General features: G+C 31.3%; 1 protein-coding gene and 1 long non-coding RNA gene across 3 annotated transcripts in view; one reads left to right on the top strand and one right to left on the bottom strand.

The window, feature by feature from the left end:
- LOC133320186 (uncharacterized) overlaps nucleotides 1-6,031 on the bottom strand; it is a 29,067-nt gene extending 23,036 nt beyond the window's left edge. The window contains exon 1 of the long non-coding RNA XR_009753628.1: nucleotides 4,848-6,031. This is a non-coding gene — a long non-coding RNA (uncharacterized LOC133320186). The remainder of the gene's footprint in view (nucleotides 1-4,847) is intronic.
- LOC116770307 (dual oxidase maturation factor 2) overlaps nucleotides 1-15,532 on the top strand; it is a 40,068-nt gene that overhangs the window by 12,872 nt on the left and 11,664 nt on the right. The window contains exon 1 of one of the 2 annotated variants that reach the window (XM_032661727.2): nucleotides 8,740-8,992. The exons of the other annotated variant lie outside the window; for it this stretch is intronic. The gene's annotated coding sequence lies outside the window, so the exon portion shown is untranslated. Of the gene's footprint in view, nucleotides 1-8,739; nucleotides 8,993-15,532 lie in introns of those variants that run through there. 2 annotated transcript variants of the gene reach the window in all.

Below are 15,532 nucleotides of genomic sequence, written 5' to 3'. Positions count from 1 at the left end.
TATATTCATTCCGTCCTCCCAAACCACCATGGCAGGTTACAGTGTCGAGCAGCACGTGCAAATCATAAAATTGTTTTATGAAAATGGGTCTTCAGTTCGAGCAACGTTCCGCGCACTTCGCCCGTTTTACGGTCGCGATGATCGTCCTGCCGAGTCGACTATCCGTCGATTGGTGGACAAATTCGAGTCAACCGGGTCAGTTAACAATCAGCCGGTTCCCGTGCGTCAACGTAACGCGAGATCTGCCGAGAATATCGCCGCTGTGCGCGACAGTGTCCTCGAAAACCCGCGGCAGTCAATTCCGCGTCGCGCACAGGAACTCGGCCTTTCGCAGACGACAACTTGGCGAATTTTGCGTTGTGACTTGAGCCTGCACCCGTACAAGATCCAGCTGACCCAAGAGCTCAAGGTTAATGACCATAGACAGCGCCGTGTGTTCGCTGACTGGGCATTAGAGCAGTTGGAAGTTGACGCCGATTTTGGCAAAAAAATCATCTTCAGCGACGAGGCGCATTTTTGGATGAATGGCTATGTCAACAAGCAAAATTGCCGTATTTGGGACGAGACCAATCCACACGAGGTTCACCAAGTGGCAATGCACCCGCAGAAAGTGACTGTTTGGTGCGGATTTTGGGCCGGAGGCGTGATTGGTCCGTATTTTTTCGAAAACGATAATGGTGTGGCCGTCACCGTCAATGGTGAGCGATACCGGTCGATGATAACCAACTTCTTTTGGCCTGAAATCGAGAATATGGATCTGGACAACATGTGGTTTCAACAGGACGGCGCTACGTGCCACACAGCACACGCTACGATGGAAGTTCTGCACGAGCAATTTCTGGACATGGTCATCTCGCGCGGAGGCGACGTGAACTGGCCACCGAGATCGTGCGATTTGACCCCGCTGGACTTTTTCTTGTGGGGTTTTCTTAAGTCGCAGGTCTATGCCAACAAGCCGCAAACCACCGATGCCCTCAAAGTCAACATACGCCACGCCATCGATCAAATACAGACCGATTTGTGCGCCAGAGTCATCGAAAATTGGACCTTTCGTGTGCGCGCCACCAACCGAAGCCGTGGCGGTCATTTGAATGATGTCATATTCCATACATAATGGGGTCAATAGACCTTCCAAATAAAAAAAAAATTTCGCAAATATCTTTCCTACATGTATTTTTTTTTGCATTTCAAAGATCAAGCGCCCTTAATGGAAAACCCTATATATATATATATATATATATATATATATATATATGACGTATTATATAAACATAATTATATATATTTAATTGCTCTGTTATCGTTTTATAACGACCAATACATTAAAAACATAAAAGATTTCACTATTTTAACAAACGTAAGAATTAAAAGTTATGTATATTTTTATCGCATTATTATTCTTATTTTATGTAACATTTTTCTTTTGTACGACTTCTTACGTTTGAATATTTAACGTATGTGTAAGTAAAGACTTCATACAGTCGGTGTGTCTGAAGACAGGATGAAAATAACATTTAATTATACACTTGCCGGCATAATTGTTCGTGTAATGCGATATCACTCCAAATTCATATCCATAAAGATTTAATCTTTGTGAAATCTCTACTACAACCAAAATTGATGCTTTTAGAAATGTTCTATTTTAATTATGTTACATCACTTAAAATTAACGTAGGCATGGAAACTCTTAAGCACTTATCGTGCCGAATTCAAATTAGTACATATCTAACCTGACATTTGCGTCATTAAAAATATTGCTCTATCATTTTAGAAATTCCCAAATGTCACCTGTCAAAAGACAATATATAGTTTTTTAATAGTCATTAGTCACATTAAGACACAGTGCAATGGTGTGAAGTATTTCCCATAGCCAGCGACTTTGGGCGCCATTATATTACGTAAGTTGGATATTTGGCAAAGAAAGCGAAGTTAAACGCGTCAGTCATGCGGGCACTCTGCATACATACCGCAACATGGCTGTAACCATTAAGAATGTCGCAACGGCATTTTCATAAGTATTGTCAATTTAATGTGAATTATCATTGAAGATTAGTTTCTATTTGGGACTGAATAATGCCTAATAAAAATTATATGATGTATACAATATTATGATGTATTAAGAAACTTTAATTTATCGACTACAAACACTTCAAACGTACGATAAATATGTCAAGCTAAGTACGTATTAATAAACAGTAGGTATAATTTGAATATACACCAGGTGTAATTCCAGTCGAGTCAAAATAAGCATGATGACCCTAGCATATTCACAGACCTTTGCACAGTGGTATTATTAAACGATTGCAGACAATTTATAAACGGCCTCGGTTAACCTAAATGTTAGCGATAACCAAATACTTGCACGTTCGACCCGGTGTAAACATTAAACAGCATAATCCCTACCAGCATCCGGTTCTAGATTCCCTTACCGTTGGCGGCACGTTAAATCTCACATTACGACATCTAGGTACTAAGATATTGACACACATACCATCTAGGTGTAAAGGTCAAAAGCGGAAGTGACATAAGTCCAGGCTCCATTACCGTTTTACAGACGACCTCCTTACTTAAATAAATTAATTTCTTATTCAAATATCACATTTTAATATAGTGTGTATGTGTTAAGTCCTAGTTAAGCCGCACTAATATGACATCAGGCGATTACCAAACGCTAGGACCGTTCTACACTTGTTGGATTTAATGGATATTTAAAAAGTTTAGTATATGATATAGCCAACCATTTTCTATTGCTATCTCTTTTTAGTAGTTTCCATTGGTATCTATTTCCATATGGTATCTCTTTTTTTCATTTAAAGGAAACTCTTTAACTACTTTTGATTTTTTTTTTATTCTTTAGACTTATATATGTACACTGTAAGTGTCCAGCCCAGCGATCGTATAATACTTGTTAATTTTCAACAACATATTTAAGATGCAATACAATTTATGTCAGGTATTTATGATTACTTAAAACTTTTTGCATGCACGCTTTTACCACCAAAAAAAAAAAACAAGTTACGTACCCTTGGTTATAAATTATGGGTGCAGCTTCCTGGAACAGTTTTTTGTTGATGATAAGTAACCTGTTTTTGCCAGCCGTTCTTTTCAACGGGTCACTTTCTCGTGTATAATATATATAAGTACCACTAACAGATATAAACATTGTTACTGTACTAGCACTTAGAATAATATATTTTAAGTATGTTTAACATTAATAACATCTGTTAGTAGTCATCAAAGTATTATTTGATCCATAATGCACTCGGATTTATGATTACATAAAGCAAAGACAAGTGACCATTAATATCTAATAATACACAGTTTTTGCTGATACTAATACTTTAAAAACATTCGCTTTTTTGACGGTTCATGAATCTTTACCAGTATTTCTTCTAGTCACCTGTTAACCCCCTCTATCTCTTAACTCCATCATATTAACAATCTCATGGGAGAAACTACAGATGTATTTGCGCAATGTCTTTGCTCAACGATTGTTACAAGAACTTTCTTTACTTGAAAACTAATACGTTTAACATATTGTGACTCGCGTAAATAAGCTCAAATGTGACTTAATTTAACTTTGTGTATAATTTTTTCGCCAAATATAAATTATGATATAAGTCTATTATCAGTGAGGGTCAATATGTGTATACTAAAGACTTAATTTTTCTTTCACATCCTATATACTTTTTTATTGTTACCAATATCACAATATCAATATTTTTATACCAATCCAAAAACTCTAATAGTTCTGTAATAATTATGTAGTAGTATGAAATAAGTATTGAATTGATTGAGTTCATGAGCAATAAAAAATAAATTTTAGTCCACTATTCGGTAGCTTCGAAATAAAAAAATTCTTCCATCATAATTATTTATATAATATTGTGTACTGGATCTCTTGGGATTGTTTTTCACTGATCATTATATTACGGACCGACATCAACGTACAGATTGTTTATTAATAATAGATCGGTATTTTTATTACTATACAACATGATATATCCATTACAACTGGCAAAACGAACAAGAATGACGTCACTATATGTGTTTAATGTTTTACAAACAAATCTATTAATTTCGTCCATTAAACCATTACAGACCAAAAAAATTATATGTCCCAAGTTCAAACATAATCTTCTTATATTCCTCTTAACCTTATATTCCTACATTCAAGTTACCATCACACTAGTTTAGTGTATAAAGACTATAGATGTCGCTGTCAGTTGGTTAACGTATCTATTATTTTAAGACACTTTATACATTTCTCTTTGCTAATTCCGAAGTACCGTTCGAAATTTGTGTAAGAAACAAGTAAACATAATTGTAAATTAATTGCATTTTATAAAAAAACTTTCAATTCAAAGAGAATTATAGGACAAATGAAGGCCATGTTTCAGATAATTATAATTATTATCATTGAATTCAAATATTTTTAAATATGTCTCGGAACCATTGTTCTCAAGAACTTAGCAAAACGGCAGACTGAATATTGATCATAAACAACGCGTCAAAATAAGTGAACATGTAAAAAATATGCAAACTCAGTAATTAAAATAAATATAAAGGTTTTTTTATGAAAAGGATCCATATAACATTCTCATTTTATTAATAGTCTTACAAAAACGACCCCTAATTTCTCGTAATCGGAAAACCCATTTTCCATTAAGGATCTAACACATAAACAAGTTCTTCTTTTTAAAAGGATTAATAACATAACCTGTTTTCTAGGCTTCTTTAATGATAATTTAATTTAAAGAATGAACTTTAAACCTAAAGATGAAATATTTGCTTAATATTAAAACAACGATAAGTATTTTATTTATATTATGCTTAGTCCTACTGACCTTCAGTACAACCTCTATACAACCTCCTGAACAGGAAAACCGGATGCTTCCGCACACCTGCAACTTTAATACACGCATTAATTATTATGAATTATATAGGTATTCTATGTATAACATTTTATATCTCCACAATGCTGTTTTAGTAATGATTAATATATCTATTCAATTCTAGGATTGTTAATTTTGGTTTATAATCACTTAGTCTCTATTTTGAATTAAAAATAGATTGTAACTTTTTCATATACAAAATAATTTCCTATAAATAATATGAGAATTAGATAAAACCTTTTTTCCTTAACTTAAGTACATCACCATATATAATCTGTGTGACTTTTATCGTCCGTTAAACACAGCTAGTCCAAGTTAGTGAAACATAGTTGAAACGTTGTTAAAGTTGTAATATTATTTAAATTATTAATTTAACGTATTTTAAAAACGTCTTGTTTTACTAAAAGCTGTTTGATGTACAGGATATTTCACAATCAACCTCGGCGTGGACGTGACTCACTAGATGACATACCAGTCACTAAACTAATTTAAATTTAACGCTTAACTGTCCTTCTGACTTGTACTAGTTTAATTTAATTTTAGAACGCTGATAATATTTGTGTAACATTTTGTTCGAAATTAAGGTGCGAGTCGTTTTTATTTCATCAAATTTTATAGCAATTTCAAGGAGAATGTAAAGATATACCCACATGATTCGAACCCAAACCACCGGGATATCGCATGGCGACCGTTTCAAAGAATGAGATATCGCGTCCTTAAGCATGTCAGCGAATTTATTTTAACGATCATTAAATCGATAAACAATAAACGATACAAATGATATATTTACAAATGAATGCTGATATCAAATATAATGTTTATGCAATTATATATTGGCCTTGCGTAATATCGTAAACCAAAAGCTGCTGTTAAAATTTATATAATTAAAATGACGTTTTATAAATACTGTTACAACTTACGAATATGTATACGGCCTTCACTAAAGCGATTGATGTTTTTAATGTTATTACGATTTGTGGGAATCGTAAAAGATTAAATCTTGGAATAATCGCAGCATTACCTAAATATTACGTTAGAACTGTCTTAACAAGTTTCCTGTTTCCGCTACGACTGCGGATGCTCACTTTAGTTTAAATATAACAATAAACTTGAATCTGTATTATTATAATATTATATCACCTAACACTTCTGTCACGTTTCATAAAAATCTATTCTGTGGTTTTTATATAAAACAACAACCACACTCATATGTCCTTGAATATTTTAGCATGTATAATATACTTGTCAAATGTATTAAACTGTACTCTAGATAAAGTAGGTGATGTTGCCTTAGGGCCAATATTGATAATCTCCAACCTTGACAGATTAAGATGTAAAGAACGGCGGCGCCCTCTGTCGAAATGAAGACGAATGGTATTTGAGACGCTTTACCAACTAAATATTAGTGTCAAACAATGTCAAAGTAATGTCGCCACGCCTATAACGATTACGAAGTATTTAGCGTGTACCTCTCACGTTACTAACATTTACTGTATATATATATTTGGATGTAAACAAGTTTAAGAGATCTTTTTCGATGGTTTAAGATGATTACTAAAAATTAACAGTCATATTGATTCCTCCAGATATTATAAAATGCATGCACCTTATAACAGTTCCTAAAATTAACAACGACACCGTAACAATCGATTAACTTTCGGTATCAAGTCAATGAAAGTACTACTATGAACTTGACGCGCCTACAAAAGAAAATCACTCGAACGCTAATAAATTATATATATGTTATTAAAATATTACTAAAAGACTGATGCGGAAGAATCTAGGTGTGCAACCATGTGACTAGCGTTACGTTACTTGTTTTATCTTAATATTTGGGAATATACTGTCATGTTATGTAGAGGGGCTTGGACGGTGGAGGTGCAAGTTTAACTCGCGTTAGATAGGTAGCCCCTTAAACCTACAGCTTGGTCGGAAATCCCAGGCACTGTTGAAGCTCCTCTCCCCACAACGCGATGGACCCGGCACCCGCACGGTGAATCCATTGAATGCTAAGAAGTTAAGTCTCGTCTCATTATTAAAGAACTAAGATACTTTTACTTATAAAAAATTCAATAATTCTTACTTAAGAGTATTTCACAGATAAAAAAATCTAAATTTTGAGCATCAAAAAAAATTGTACTCCTTACTAATTAATAAACCCATAAAAAAATAAAACTTGTATTCTATTCTTATTTAAATGCATTTGGTCTCGTGTACTTTAAATTCTGAGGGGAAACATAACGATTTTATAACTTGACATATAAGAGTGAACAAAAAAGAATTGTTTACATAAAACATTAATAGTTTCAAAGAAATATATAAAACAAACATATTATGTACACTACTATAAAATACCATAAATCTACTCAACAGAACAGAACCTCAATTCGTCACTGACAGAATTGAATGGGTAATTTCGTTGACGTTTTTACAATACAGTTCCTCTCCAACATCCGCGTAGCTCCACTACAGTCTAAAGTTATGTACATTAACTTGTCTTTCAATATTAAAATCAACTCATCTTTACTGCTTCATTTGTTTTTCGTCATATACATATATTAAAAATGTTTTTTTTTTTCTGTAAGGACCTTCAATTCGCAATACCAAGGAAGTATTGATATCTAAAATGGCTACCTGTTAGTGTGTGGCAAATATATTATGGAAAGGTCAGCTGTATTATGTTTGTTCCGGTAGACTTTTTTATTCTAATTAGCAGTTGTCGATATTTAAGTTATGTGTATTAGATATATGTTGTTGTCATTAGATTTGTTAACTAATTATCTTATGAAGATACTATTGACAAACTTTGCGCTTTTATTTTATGTTTATTTGTTAAGAATGTTACGACGATTTCACAGGAGACTTAAAACCAAATTCTCCATAATTCCAAACCTCGTATCATAACCAAATAAAATCCAAGAGAAATATTTATTCGTCCTTTTGGCATATAACATTAAACCCTACATACAACAAACAAGATGCAACTCTCCGATCAATGTGATAGATGTATCTGTGTCAATGGACCGGGTTACAATTTTTGGGGCACGATAATGCTGACTCATTGTCTGCTGACTTAATAAAGTGTAGAATATGAGTAACATGTTTTTTACTTTATGAAACAGTAATTGTATGTTAAAATTAAAAAAAATAAGAAAGAAACAATATTTTTTCTTGGAACCATACTGTAAAAGAAATGGTATGTTAGACGTTATTCCTATCTTGTTAAATACCCCATCAACTTTTCAATAAAAGCAGTCAATGAACATTTCACTTATAAGTTATGACTTTCTTTAAATTCTTATTTTTTTTTGATGCTATGGCTTCATTCATATGAGAATTGTGGAAGTTTTTACCAATGTCAATGATTCATTTAAAAAATATATCGAAAATATATTCTCATTACTCATATTTGATGTTCTTAAACCTGTCATTTTTATTATTATTGTATAATAAAAAAATATTCATATTCTGAATGTATCAGGACCAAACAAAGCACTTATAATTTTCAACACGTTTAAAAGCGTGAAGGCGCGTCAGTCGAACGTGTAACTGGGCACGATGACAATCGTTTAGAAACCCCGCACATCATGATTGCGAATTTGGTTCTTCACTTAATAATATCCGTACACTCCACTTAACACATATATTTTCTCCTTTTAATACTGCTTAGATATATAAACTTAGGTTGAATTGTTCTTAGTCTATACCGTATTCTGTTACTCATTCCAAATTCAAACACAAAAAAAAAATAATCAAAAAACTAGTGTTATATCCGCAACATTATTATAGTTCAAAGAGAACGAAACAGCCAGTGACAAAGGCAGATAAACCTCGCTACGGGCTACGTGAGTCGACCGCGGCCGTCGGAACCTTGAGTGCTCCTTCCCTCGATATAATAATAAAACATTCAGTCCGATCTCAGTCTCTACGGATACAACACGATAACATTTTTAAACAATAACGACTTCGCTAACAATGTATGAATCAACCCCCGAGTGATTTGTATCTGTGCTTACATTATAGTGCCTGTGATGTTTTGTGATGTTATACTCTGTGTCATAACACGGGATACTTAACTTTACACAGTTGTTAAAAAGGTGGGTCTTTTTTGGTTAATATATGGAAAAGGTATGATAAGTTATTCTAAATTACGTTCTGTTATATTTTAAATAATAATAAAATTAAATTATAATTCGTTTTAAAACTATTCCACGTGTGAATGTGATGATATATTTAAATAATAATTCAATATAGCCACAAAATTACCTATAAAACTATTTACTCCAGTGCATAAATAAATCATTCAAATCATATTACATTATCTGAAACTATTTTCTAAGCTTATTTAATTTATTATTAACACCCATTTTATAACCACTCCCGCCTGAACTTATTAAAATAGAATTATTTATTGATCCCACATAACACATTTAAGATCTGTGTGGTCATATTAATTACTATCCCTTTTGTAATAAAACTGAATGCTTTATTAATTTTGATAGCCTTCATTTATTATTAAAGGAAACGTATATAGCATATGAAATATTATGTACCATTAAAAAAACCGACATCACATTAATTATATGCCTATACGACTTGAATTCTGAACTATTCAAACATTAATATTTAAATCTATTCACACTTATGTTCAATAAGAACTATCATTAATCAGACGAAAATAATTACGACAAACAATCGTTCCTATAACATAAATTGAAAACGCCGCAGGTACAATCGAGAGACAATCATCTGTGTCACGACTCGAACAGCTGCATACAGAGTAAAATAATAGTTTAAAATAAATAATTGCAACATTTGTCATGCCAACGGAAAATTGCACTATCATGTACTTTTTTGTTATGGCAACAAATGTTTAAGTGACATTGTTGAGAAATTATCTGCCTCTCTGTGAGATGTTTTGGCCTAATGTTGTAAAGTTTCGTATAAATTAAAAAAAACACTCACCCAAAACAAAAATCGATCAAGCTAAAGGTATGCGTTTATATTGCGGTAGCATTCAGAAAGACGGTTAAGCGTATTACAACACTGTTTGGTTAGCAATCGAATAATAAGCTAAAATTAAAAAATATCTTGATCCAAATGCACTGTATATAATTAATTCTCAGCAATAAGACATAGAATCTTAGACTTAAACAAGCTGTTTTACTCTTAATGGACAAAAGACATGCTTCATGTAATTACTATGTTCAAAAATAACGGAAATAGATTACCCTTAATAGTACTGGCCACAAAAATGGTAAACAATTTACCAGTAATCGTACATCGCAGATTTGAAAAATAGCATGGCAATACCATTGTCAATTATTACAATGAAGAGAAACTAAAAATGCTCATGTGCAGTCATGATGTAAGCCAAATGACGTAATCTCAACGAAAAATAATTTGTACACAATATATGTTTATTTTAAAGACTTATTACTTAATATACTATAATATATAAAACCTTCACTGTAGCGGTCGGGGTGTGCAAAAAAATCTGCCTTTATTATCGTCTTTCAATACGAAATTATGCTAATCTTTTTAATATTATTCTGAATTTATACTCATATTTTTATTAAGCAAATTTATCTCTTTCATAATATCTATATATCATAACTATAATTTCTACGTCTTCACAGGTCGCATTGCAAACAACTGTGATTGACTTTTGAGCTAAAAACTATTTAATTTAAATCTCATTCATTCGTGACACGGACAATTTTACTAAATTTACCGAATCCAGACCATTGAATTCTTTATAGAACAGCGAGAGCATTGGTGCCAGATTTTTAGTCAAATTAAATTGAATAAGTCAATAACTCAATATCATGTTAACGGAGTGAAAGGAAAATCTTTTAAGCAAGATAAATATATTAGACCATCTTTTAAGCAAGATAAAGATAATAGACCATAATTTACTACAATTTTGCACTTACACATTAAAATCTGTATGCTTATCCCAAGTTGTGTATATGAAGCTATCGCACTATATTCGAAAGCTCTTCAGTTATGAATTTTAAGTCTTCTCACGTTATTAACGTAGATTATTGAATGAGAAAATGAAAACACTGCGTGTGTAGTGCAAACTTAAACTTAGGCTTATAACACTGTTACTGTTTAAAATAAAATTAAACCTTATTACTTGTTAATTATGTGTTTGATTTATGAACTTAATGATCATAAGTAATTTTCTCTAGCAATAATTTTACCAAACAAAAACACTTTGGTTTTAATTCTTAACATCCCCGTTTTTATTAATAGTCACTGTAAACAAAAATTAAATATTAAAAAATAAAACAATACATAAAAATGACGTATTGAAACTAAAACATATTTTTAGTTTAAAAAAAAATCATCGTAAAACATTTACGTACATCTTAATAGCTATATGAAACAGTAAAGTCGTTTTAACAGTCAATTTTACTACCAACAATGTCCGTACCACAGTTTATGCATGAATAAATTAAATACAGGGCTCTTCTAGTTTTCCCTTCACAAATCTACATTGATACAAACATCTGTATGGTTTATAAATGAAAAACTACAAGCCGACCGTATTTTTCCTTAACTATTCAAACTCGTAGTAAAGCTAGGTATAGCAGTTGTTATTAATTTTAAACAATTGAACTTGGTGCTTGTGAATGCAATTCAGACGAAGGACCATCCAACAATAGAAGCATTCACTTACCATGACTATAACTCACGGAACGGCATTAACTTTTTTGTGTTATAAAGACTATCGTCTCTTATTACCTTTAATTGACTAATCACTTCCTTTAAATGAAACTAATTTATTTCGGATACACTACGCGGATTTTATTATTTTAAAACTACATAATCCCGACGTTGCGGTTACTTTTCAGCAACCGTGATCACAGACAGACGAGACGACGCAGACGAGATGTGAATGTAAATTCCTTCCTGCAACATCACATGTACAAATCAGAGAATTTGGTTTTCTGACTTTTCATTAAAAATAATTGTTTTTATTTACGACTTTCATCCGAGCACTATATACGCTGCAAAAAAAAGGCAATATATTGTTAGTAAAACATCCATCCATTCATCCACAGTAAAAATAATTCCAATTTATAAACCATCCGTCCGTCATACAATCTTCTACATTGATCCATGTAACGCCGAATATTTACAAATTCGTACCATAAGTAGAATGTACTGGTACATTTTAAGTCAATTAAATTATTCGCAACTTTTCAGATTTTGCAATAATCGTGTCCAATTGAAGACGTGAATACGTCTTTCAAATCTGTAAATGTATAACCTCGTTTGTGTTATCGTTTACATTATACACGAAAATGTAGAAATAATGCAAGTAGCGTATTATTAATATATGAAACTTAAATAAAGGTAGCGTCTCGTAAGGGGTTAGGGTTTTTTAAATTAACAAAACCAGTCGAAGGTTTTCTTCATTCATCCTTTACAAAATATCTCAAGTTCAAAAGTTTGTGACATGATGATGAAAATTTTACTGAACTTACTAAGATGAAGTATCAATCGTCGAGAAACAATCGCTATGTAAAAGAAACGTCGCAGAAAATCAATATTTTCTTTATTTATCAATGTAAATCTTTTTAAAAAAATTAACTTGAATCATTACAGTAGTTTATATTCATATTATAAGATCGTTATTATTACATTTGGTAAAAAAAATCGTTCATATTCTATCAATAAAACGTTTAATTTTTCAGGAGTTTCATATTCGTCACCTATAAAGAAGTATTGAGTGGCTTTCCACGAGTATGTAGCGTTTTACGACTGGCATAAAAAATTATTAAACATGGTTTCAATTTAACCTTCTTTAAAAAATATTCATACTATCATGTGTGATTTATTCATGAATGAAAAACAAGGCATTGTCTGTATTCAATATGAACATACAAACTCGTAAGAATTGTTATGTTAAATCAAAATCAATGACAATATTTCTACTATTCTAAACATGTTTCAGCTACCTCTACAGCTAAATGTATACATAATACAAGCTGCTTGTCCAAGGAACGTACACAATGAAGTATTAGTATCTAGTTAGTAAATAGTTCATGATCGTACTTTAAAACTCTTCACAGTTCAACGCACTTCTTAAACAGATAATACTTTACAAGCGTGAAATTTTTGATTGACGTCATCGTATAACACACACATTATAAAAGACATAAAAATAAATTAATCCTGATTGAATCAAATTGAATGTTTTAGATCTGTTGATTATTATAGATATTTTTTTATGTTTTTAATATTGTAATATGTTACTATAAAAATGAATACTTTCACGTCTATTCCTTGAAGTTTCGTCATAAAGCTACGACTAAATATCACTGGCATTATGAAAATATACTATATATTATGTTATATACATATATTATAGAATATAAATTAAGTATATATTATATATTCAAATTTTAAATTAAGAAAATTAAATAAATTATAGCGTGTTATTCTTGTCTAACTGTATAGTACATGTAAAACTTTTACTAAATAATATTAAACGCATACGAATTAAGAGGGTCTACTTGCCCTTATAAATAAATATTTCATTGTCAATGTATTGTAATATATACACTAATGTAGGCAACTGTAACGCCACTGACACACACAGAAAATGTTAATATAAATGTGTAACTATTTAGTCTATAAAATAAAGCGCACAGATAAAAACAAGTTACAAGAACATATTAACATTTTTATTATTGTAATACAAAAGAGATTTTAATGTATTATTCCGTCATTAATTGCACCTAAAAACTATAATAAAAGAAAATAATGCCAACATCAAAAGCATTGCTGCTTCAAATATAAAACAAAAAGTCTACTTTTACTTTCAACTGGAGAGCCAAACGACCACGCTCTTAACATTTGTTCCTTTTTTAATCCATTATTATTATTGAATTACTTAAGATCCTTGACTTATAAATTGGATTAGGCATGAACCTATCAATCTCGTGTCACAGATGTAATGTAACGAGCTTTCAGCGGCTTCATTAAAATGAATTTTAATTGTTGTGCTGAATTAAAGTTTATTACGAGAAGTTTAATTATAACTATGAAAGTGGCCGATCTCGATTACTGATCACAAGATTTTTTTTATAAGATTTTTTAATTACGTCTAAGACAGATTGTATTAATCTTTATTGTCATAGTGTATTAATTGTTATTATTTATGTGTATGTGTGTGAGATGTCTGTGTGTGTGTGTTTGTGTGTGTGTGTGTGTATTTATTAAGCCCCGATAACGTGTTATACAGTTTGTTGTAACAAAAATCTAAAAAATTTAATATAATTCTAACTTAGATCAACTGCAAAAAATATGTATATGTTTTTTTGTGTCAAATAAAATAATAAAAAAAAAACTTTCATAAATGACTACTACAAAAACGTATAATAGTAACAAAAAAAATCGTGATCATTTAAATATATATATTTTTTTATAATATATTCTTTCGTTGTAAATAAAGTATGTAGCGTATTATCTAAGAGATATTTAATAAGATGTAATATAATTTGTGCATTCTAAAGTAGCTCGTAATTCTATGTTCCGGTTGCGAAACTCATGCTGCAAGGTTGCCTGCCACTGCCACTTACCATTAAGAGACCAGCTACATTTTACTAACTCATGCATCCATATCTGTAAATATATGAATAACTTATTTTTTTTTACCAATACAGTCTTGATTATTCTCTACAAATGTGACTCTAAAATGTGTTGTTTAATTATTAATTTATTTGAATATTACTTTTTCTTCTTAGCTTTTAAAAAAAATAAGAAAGTAAAGATTAATAAGATCCTTAATTTAAAAAGTCGGTAAAGGACAGAATTGTAACGCTACACGGACTATAAATCCCTTAATTTTTTTGTGAGTCTATCAAACACAAATATCTCATTACCGGGCCTTGGCTCAAATACCAAATGTCCGTTGTTATATTCCGCTGTCATTTAAGAAGGTTGTACGAAAGAACTCAATGCAAACTTGTTGCGTCGAAGCACTAATGTCGGCGGAGTTCGTTTGAAAAATTACCGGTCCACTATGGACGCTGTACATTTATTCATAGGCATGATTTATGATAGCACCTAATAAACATCGCAGTACTGGCAATGCGATCAAAATTTTGCGAAACCGTAATACGTTTAGGTTTCACGTATGAAACCGTGTCTAACTTAAATAAACGACTCTACATATATGACGGTAACGGTAGCTTTAAAATCTTAGATATACGACATTTATTTTAAACGATAATCAGTGTTTTTTAACTTCTTCCTAAATTCATATATATGAATGCATAGCGTGTGTTATTCTTTGAACGGTTGGCGAACTAAACAAGGTCAAGTTCCGTGTAAATCGGAACTTAATGATTACATAAGACCAGTTCAAGTACAAATTTATCGATTATCTTTTACTCTATATTGTGGTTTCGTGAGCGTTATGCCCTTATGGAAAAAATTTGAAGATCAAAAAATATAACGCGTTCTCTGTTAATAGCTGTACCTTTAATAGAAAATGATATTTCAATACAGAAAAGCAACAAAATTGAATTTAAGTGAATAAACTAACCAGTCCATATTACGGTATTTAAAATTATATTTTTTTTCATATTTAAAAATTCTATTTGAAAAATCGCATT

The sequence above is a fragment of the Danaus plexippus genome (genome assembly GCF_018135715.1).
Source record: "Danaus plexippus chromosome 13 unlocalized genomic scaffold, MEX_DaPlex mxdp_15, whole genome shotgun sequence".
NCBI lineage: Eukaryota > Metazoa > Arthropoda > Insecta > Lepidoptera > Nymphalidae > Danaus > Danaus plexippus.
Note: the sequence above shows the minus strand (reverse complement) of the source record. Positions and strands in the feature narration are given on the sequence as shown.